General features: G+C 37.9%; 1 long non-coding RNA gene across 1 annotated transcript; it reads left to right on the top strand.

Moving 5' to 3' along the window:
• LOC121451659 lies at positions 1–7,485 on the top strand. Its single transcript, XR_005974750.1, has 3 exons — positions 1–14; positions 5,352–5,426; positions 7,384–7,485. It is a non-coding gene; the product is annotated as an uncharacterized LOC121451659 (long non-coding RNA).
• The last annotated feature ends 890 nt before the right edge of the window (positions 7,486–8,375 follow it).

Raw genomic sequence — 8,375 nt, 5'->3', positions numbered from 1 at the left:
CAGACCTCCCACAGGTGCGATGCTGGTTTTGATTCACCAGTTTCTTTTGCAGGAGCAACTCTACATGTTTCCCTTTAGCCTTTTCCTCATTCCATGGGTCAGGGAACCAATATCATAATTCATCCAGCTTTTAAGTATTTCTATCATAATTACACATTCTGAGACTGGGGAAATAACCACAGGATGAGCTCAGGGACCCACTGGACATACTTTGAATCAAACATCAACCAAAGTTACATTAATCACCTAATCTCCATAAACCCCTACTTTAGCTTGAGAGCCATGGTGATTTTTAAGATCCCCCAGAATTCAGAACCCAGCAGACCCCAGAAAGAAATTCTTCTAGAAAAATACATCCTGATCTTGTTTTAGGTTCTTTCTACTATTATCACACACTTTTAAAATCCATTTCCACATATATTCCCTAGACTTCTGTTTGAATGAATTGGTAAACTAATTAAGCTCTTTAGTAATATAGCACCCTTCTTGATCTACACTTTCTTCTTCCACCTAGGAGCCTGCTTTGCCTTAAATCTGGTTATACATCTGGAGAAAACTATTGGTAGACCCCGAGGGACATCAGTATTGTCTTGCCTGGCATTTCCTTCGGAGAAAGTTACTGCTGGTTTCACAGATGATGAAGGATTAATTTTTCTCAGTCAAAAGTGAAAAGGGCAGTATTTCAGGGGGCGGCTATGTGAGTTCTTCCTCTGTGGAGGCTAGAACGACCACTTCCTTAGGAGATAAAACCCTTGAGAACTGGAGGGTTCAAAGTTCTCAGCTTCATTTGGGTCCTCCCACACATCACATCACAAGTTACAATATCCTGGTCTTTAACAATTAGTGTCCTTACTTTAACTGCCATCACCTTCCAAGGATAAGGCTTGAATTTTTCATTGTAATTCAGTCAGCTTCTAATGAGGGCTTCAGTTTGATTTTCCACCACTTGACCCCTGTGGCTGCTGGAGAGATCTCTTTAAGGACACAGTTGGAAAGCTTTAGACTGTTTGTGCACATCTGGAAATGCTCAATATTATCACTAAGTTCATTGTTGTTCTTCACTGCATTTTGAGATGCTAGAAGTTGATTAATTTTTATCATGAGTTCATTCCTTTCCTGTGTTAATGTATCCAAAGACGCTAAAAGCACCTAGCCAGCATCATTATTTTTCTTGTTTTTCCACAAGCTGTCAAAAGTTTTATAAACAGAGTCACCAAATCTATGACAATTGATGAGGATAACCAAATGCATGCATCTCCTTAAGTTCATAAAATAGCTCACACCTTGGGCTTTTAGTACTTCTTCAGTAACTGAGAAGCTTTGGTAACATTAGATATTGGCAAATTGAAAAGCCTATTCCAGATACTTAAAAGATTCCTCCTTATACTTCTATTCCTCTAAAACCACCCCTGGTGCCAAAATCTGTTAGTCAGGGTTCTTTAGAGTAATAAAACTCATAAAATGAATGTGTGTGTGTGGGGGGGGGGTTTATGAGAATGACTTTTAGTCTGTGGTCCAGCAACCCAACAGTGACTGCCTATAAACGGAAGGTTTAAAAATCCAGTATTGTTCAGTCTTCTAGACTGGACATCTCAGCTGGTCTTCAGTATATGATGAAATCCCAAAGAAGCAGGCTTTAATACCATTGAAGGAATGGGCTTTCTAGTGAGATGAAAGCAATGAGGCAAAGAACAAAAGCTGCCTTCTTCCATGTCCCTATGCACTGTATTATATACTATAGAATATACAGGCTTCTAGCAGAAGGCATGGCCTACATTAGAGGTGGATTTTCCTGTCTCAAAATGTCTGGATTAAAGGTGTGTCTTCTTACCTCAAAGATCTCGATTAGGAGTAGATCTTCTAACTTCAAATAAAGCAAAAATTTCCCACAGGTGTGCAATCCATTTTGGGGTTTTAGTTAATTATAGATATAGTCAAGTTGACAAGAAAGAAATAGCCACCACACTTGCCAAACTAAAGTTTATGACTTTAGAAAATACTTTTTGGTACAGTCATTTGAGTTACTTAAGCAAAAATTTACAGTTTACTCCACCATAGCTTTGTACCACATTTCTTTAAAGTACACCTTAAAAGTTTTGATTTTTTTTTTGTTGTTGTTGAAGCAGAGCTAAATCTATCCTGTAAATGAGTGAAGATTAGAATAGGACCATAGCCAAGTGGAAGACAAACTGGCTTTTCTTCACACTACTTCTGCTGTGGGGTCCGAGGGACAACAAAACAGACTCAGGAACTGACCGCATCCCTGAACATTCATGGCAGCAAGTATTTACACACAAAACGCACAACTGTGCTAAGTTACAGTTACATTTTTCTGTCAATCAAGATTCAAACATTAGGGGCTTTCCTAGGAACATATGCTTGTGGTATACTTTTCTTGCCATCATTGGTTGGTTTACTCAAATGGGGCACAGTGACTTGCCCATGTCTCAGCTTGCCAACCAGGATGTCATTGATGTCAGTTACCCAGGAAGGTCTGGGGGCAGGGTGGTCTTGGCACCTTAAACTTTGTTTCCCTCTGCTTTTCAAGATGGAAATTTTGTTTAAAACACCCCAGTTTGGTTCTTTCTTACACTTGTAAGCCAGTACTAAGAGCCAAAGGTTACAGCTTGTTGGTTGGTTGATGATTGACAGATGCATGGGTGATCTTAAGGTTACTCTCTCAATGAAGAACCCATCTTAGTATGAGCAGCCAGAGGGCCACAAACTACATCCTCAGAGCTCCCTTCGTGACTTGCACACAGCCCCACTGGTCAAGAGTCTCTTCTCGAGTCTCCTCTCACTAACAGTTGTTACTGCTTATATAGCCTTGGGAAGATCCTAAGTGATTTTGTAAGTTCTAGAGCTTACTAAGATTTTTTTTTACCTTTTGAATCAAAACTGACCTTCCTCTAGACAAGACTGTTTTAATTCTGAGGAAATAAAGTTTCAGAAGTCCAAGCCAGGTCTAGTGGCTCACCGTCTCATCCTGCTGCCTGTGGATCCAGATGTAAAACAGCCGTGTCTGCCTGCATGCCACCATGCTTCTCACTATGACGATACTGGACTAAATTCTGAACTGTAAACCAGTCCCAACTAAATGCTTTCCTTTATAAGAGTTGCCATGGTCATGGTGTCCCTTCACAACATTAAAAATTAAAACTAAGCCAGTTTCCTTTCTCATTTGTATTTATCTGGTTGTTCTGTTAAGTCTTCTTATCTCAGTTAAACTATCGTAAATAATCCCTAGCAGGAATGCCCTATGGTTTTGTTCTTACATGACTCCACATCATCTCAAATTGACAATCATTATTAACCATCTCAGCATCTAGTAATTTACAATGGTTATACCTGCTTGATGCGTTGTTATGACTAACATTTGATTTCAAAACTACTTACCATATTCATCAGAATAGATTGCATTTTATTAACAGACTGTCTTACAGCTGTTAACTCTAAATCTGTGGGTGTTTTTGGCATTGAGCTATGTTTTCTGGAGACAAGAGATAATCGGATTTAGTTTTTCAATCCTGTCAGTCAGTATGAGTCTCTGAAGTGGTGAATTTTGAGGCTACTTACATTTAATGCTGTTGTTAAAAGATATTTACTAATAGATAAAATTTTGTTAGATGTCCCTTGCATGATTTTGATCATATATTTCTCTTTTGAAATTTCTTCTTTCTTGTACTTCATACTGTTTTTCTTATCTGTGTAGAATATCCCTTTATTATCTTGTGTAGTACTTGCATGGTGGCTATGAACTGCCCAAGCTTGTGCTTTCCTTGAAATGACCTTATTTTTCCACCAGTTTTAAAATACAGCTCTGCTAAAATAGCAGTATTTCTTGCTAATTATCTACTGCCAAGACTTAAAACGCACTGTTCCGTCTTTCCTAGCTTTGTAATTTTCAGCTGAGAGACCTGATGTCATTGAAGTGTCTAACTTTGTGCTTGATTACATATTTATAACATCTTGACTGATATATTCCCAAAAGAGAGTAGTTTCTGGTTCTTATGGCTAGTGTTAATCATCAACTTGAAAAGATTTGTACAAGCTAGGAGGCCAGTTTCCCTGTATACCTGTGAGAGATTACCTTCGTTAAAGTAGCTTCTGGGTAAGCCTGTAGGGTTTCCTTGATTAGAATTGTTGACTTGGGGAATCCACCCGCTGGGGCTGACACCATCCCCTGTATGGTATGCTGGACTGTTGAAAAGCTGAGCTAAGCACAAATATTCCTTGCAGTCTGTGTCTTGATTGTGGATGCAGCTCCCTCAGGTTCCTGCAGTCTTGACTTCCTCTAAATGATGTACTTTAAACTGAGCCAAAAGAAATACTCTATTAAGCAATATTTATATTTATTATTTTTAAGTTCCTATTTATGTCCATATTTGTGTGTTTGTCTGTATTTGCACCATATGCACTTTTGGAGGCTAGAAGATGGTGTTTGAACACCTAGAACTGAAGTTACAGTCAGTACACCAACGTGGGAGCTGGAAGCTGAGCCCTATCATCTTCAGGAGTATTAAGTTATTTTACCTGCTAAGACTTCTCTCCCAATCTCATTAAGCTGGGGCTTTGTCAGGGTATTTTTATCACACTAAAAAGAAAACTAACTAAAACCCTGGTCATGCTTGTTCGTGTTGTAAGTGCCTCATCCCTGGATATTCATTTCTTATCCTAGATTTGTGTCATTTTCCACTATAATTCATTCAATAGTTTCTCTCTGCATTTAGTTTTACCTCAGACCCTTTTGTACTGTAGATGTTTAGGTTTAGTGTCTTGACCATTTATTAAGGTTTCGGGATTTTGTGGCCATCCCACCTTCCAACATTGATATTTGAATATTGTATTTCATAACCTTGTGATCCATTCTTAGTATTGTTCTCACTCTTTGTTGAGTCTAGTGGTGATACTTTCCAATTTTGTTTTTATTTGAGATTTTACCTACAACATTTCTGTATTTTTCCCCCTGAAAATCTGTTTCCTTCCTGACTTTTTCTTCATCTGCGTTAATTCTCTCATCTACTTTGTTGAGTTTTTACTGTGTGTGGATGACTTTCCTTTTCAGGTCCTAGTTTGGATTTATCCTCTTATTTGTTCCTTTTCAGGTCATTAGTTGTTTTACTTTGTAAAATACCATATTCTGCATTTGCACTGCTCTGTCACTAGATGGCAGTCTTGCCCAGGCAACATAAATGCCTGCTTCAAGCTTTCATCAGTTAAGCATGGCTGATAGGGAAATTCTCAAGAACCCACAAGGATGACCCCACCTAAGACACCTAGCGATAGTGGGGAGGGTGGCTGAACTGGCTTCCCCTATAATCAGACTGATGAATACCTAACTGATATCATAGGCCTTCATCCAGTAACTGATGAAACCAGATGAACAGATCCACAACCAAGCATCAGACCGAACTCCAGGAATGAAGGTGAGGAGAGGGAAGAGGGGAATATATAGTAACCAATGTCAAGATCATGATGGAGAACTCCACAGAGACAGCTGAATCAAGTTTGTGGGAACGCATGAACTCTGGACCACCAGCTGTGGCGCCTCATTAGGACTAAACTAGGTCTGCATGTGGGGGACCATTGTGTAGCTTGAGTTTTGGAGCCCATTCCCTATGGTTGGATGCCAAGCTCAGCCTTAATACAGGGGGGAGGGGTTTGGTCCTGTCTTAACTTAATGTGTCAGACTTTGTTGATTCCTCATGGGAGGCCTTACCCTATGGGAGGAGTGGATGGGAGGTGGACTGGGAGGGAAGTGAGGGGGCAGGTGGTAGCAGGAGTGGGAGGGAGAACTGTGATTGAAATGTAAAATAAAATTTAGAAAAATACTAAATCACTTATTTATTAAAGAATAAATTAATTAGGCCTGGCTTCCAATAGGGGTAAATGTTGAATATGTTTTCTTAGACTGATAAAATCATAGAAAAAGAAGGACAGTTTACTCGTGCAACACCAACCGCTTACGACTTATTCTTGTTCATTCCATTTCTTTCAGTGTCTTCCTGACAACTTCTCTTGAATAATGATGTTGTTTTATCATCTCTACTAACTTATAACTATATTAACATCTATCTAGTAAAAATAAAGTTTTTAAATAACATTTAATATTTCTGGATTCTTTCAAACCTGGAGTCCTTACTACTTGTCCAAAATACATTTTCATTTTGACTGGGACATAAATTACCTAATGTTATAGCTCATGTCTAATCTCATATACATGTAATAATATAAACTGTAATATAATGTAATGCCTACACTATAAAAGAGTCTACAAATAACATGATAATTTTACAGGTCATTTTGGAAATTATTGATTCATCTATCAATTACAGAGAACTGGATATGCTTTGACAAATTTTATTTATCAAATATTAAAATTGTGGTCATTTACAAATAACAATAATACTGTGAGACAGTAGTAAAACCTTTAATTATAGTAATATTTAAAGTTATTATACTCACATTTACTTTTTAATTCATCTTTTGAACTGTGTGGACTTATAAATTTAACTTTAAAAATACTTTTTATGACTAGATAAAGCCCAGAGCTCGGCCCAATGTTTGGCTGTGGGTCTCTGCATCTGTTTCTGTCAGTTACTGGATGAAGACTCTCTGATGACAATTGGAGTATTTACTAATATGACATTTCTCCAATGATGTTGCCACTTAAGTTGTCCATGGTCATGTAAATAACACTAATTAAATGCATCGGTTTCCCAAGACTTGAATTGAATAATTTCTTTAATCTTTTATTGGTTTTCTGTTTGGAGAAAATGGCCTTGTTTGTCTCCCGAAGAAAAATTCACACAGAAGTGCTTGGCCAGTTTTCATCAAAAAAGCCACTATTAATACTTGAGAGTGTAGAAACATTTAACCTCATTTAAGCACCACACTGCATATACATATAGGGAAAACACAGTACTCCACTAATGCATATAATTTCTGTGATTTTTCTGTAATTAGTTTAAAGATAAATTTAGGAAAACAGTAAAAGGCAATGACCCTTGCCAGCAAAAATAAATTGTTCTAAAATTTGTAAAAATAGTTGTAGCAGTGTACAATTGTTTCAATTTACTAATTTTAGAAGTTTAAGCTAAATATTTGGTCATCCATTTCTCTAATTCCTTTCAAGTTCACTTGATCCATATGCTCTGTATACAGCACAGTCATTTAGTGTCATGCAATGCAATGAGTAATGTGAATTCAGCTAATGGAAATTTTATCATAGAAGTATATTTTAAATTTAAGATTCCTCTAAAAATTTTATGAAAATTTTCAAATAGTTAGAAGAACTACCAATGATAAAGCAATTCCACCCTAGGATATCTAAAATGAAATCGATGTATTAACATAATATCTGCACTCCCATGTTTACTGTAGCAGCATTTACAGTGGTCAAGAATGGAGGCATGTACCTGTCCCTGATGAAAAGATCAAGGAAATGTTGTACATATACTAAATGGAATACTACTAAGCCATAAAGTGAGTGCAAAAACATGGATGAAATGGGAAATCATTAGAATTAAGCCATCACAGGAAGACAAATACTTTGTGTTGTGTGATGAGACTTTTCCTGTGGAGAATCACCACACACATCTACTTGAAACCATCCATGTAAGGTAGTTATTGACAGTCGCACTAATTGAACCAGCTAAAGATATGTAAGTCCTTCTATTATCCAGCAATCAAGAGCAGGCTCATGGCTCCAAGTCTCTTGGTGTTGAAACTCAGACATACACCATTTTAAAAGACAAAACCATAGTTATATCAGTAATGGGGGGGGGTGGAATGGGGGAGGGGATTGAAGCAAAATCTGTAGTTTTGCAGAGCTTAATGACATTTTTCCCCCCAGACACCATAAGACAATGACTTCTGATTTACAGTTTCTCGTAATTATTTTAGTTTTGGGTTTTAGCTTGCACCAACATTCTGGTTAATTCAGGATCATGACCAGTCCCAAAAGCATTGCTAAGTCAGGTGTGGCCATTCAGGGTAGGAAAAACTGCAAAGTATCCAGCCGACACAAAATGAGAGTCAGGACAAGACTGAATTACTTGAGCTATTTCATACCCCAGATAGGGACCCCATTGCAAAGTATGGATACCACCAAAGCCCAATTTGGTGAACTCATGAATTTTGTTGGGTACTTACAGGATTATGGGTAAGGGGTTATTTGCAGGTGTTGAAAAAACTCAGCTAGCTGATCATCAAATCTCACTCCAGCAGGAGTGCTAACTCATAAAAGGTGGAAACCTAGATAGAGCCGACTATACAGCCTGCTAGCAGTTCAACAGGCTGTAGAGGGTCCTTTCCACGTTAACTCTGACCTAAACCTCTTTTAGGCACTCTGGCTGGGTCTGGTCTCCAAATTT

The sequence above is a fragment of the Microtus oregoni genome, unplaced genomic scaffold, assembly GCF_018167655.1.
Source record: "Microtus oregoni isolate MIOR12 unplaced genomic scaffold, Mior012 000000F_ref0000247, whole genome shotgun sequence".
NCBI classification, from domain to species: Eukaryota; Metazoa; Chordata; class Mammalia; order Rodentia; family Cricetidae; genus Microtus; species Microtus oregoni.
Note: the sequence above shows the minus strand (reverse complement) of the source record. Positions and strands in the feature narration are given on the sequence as shown.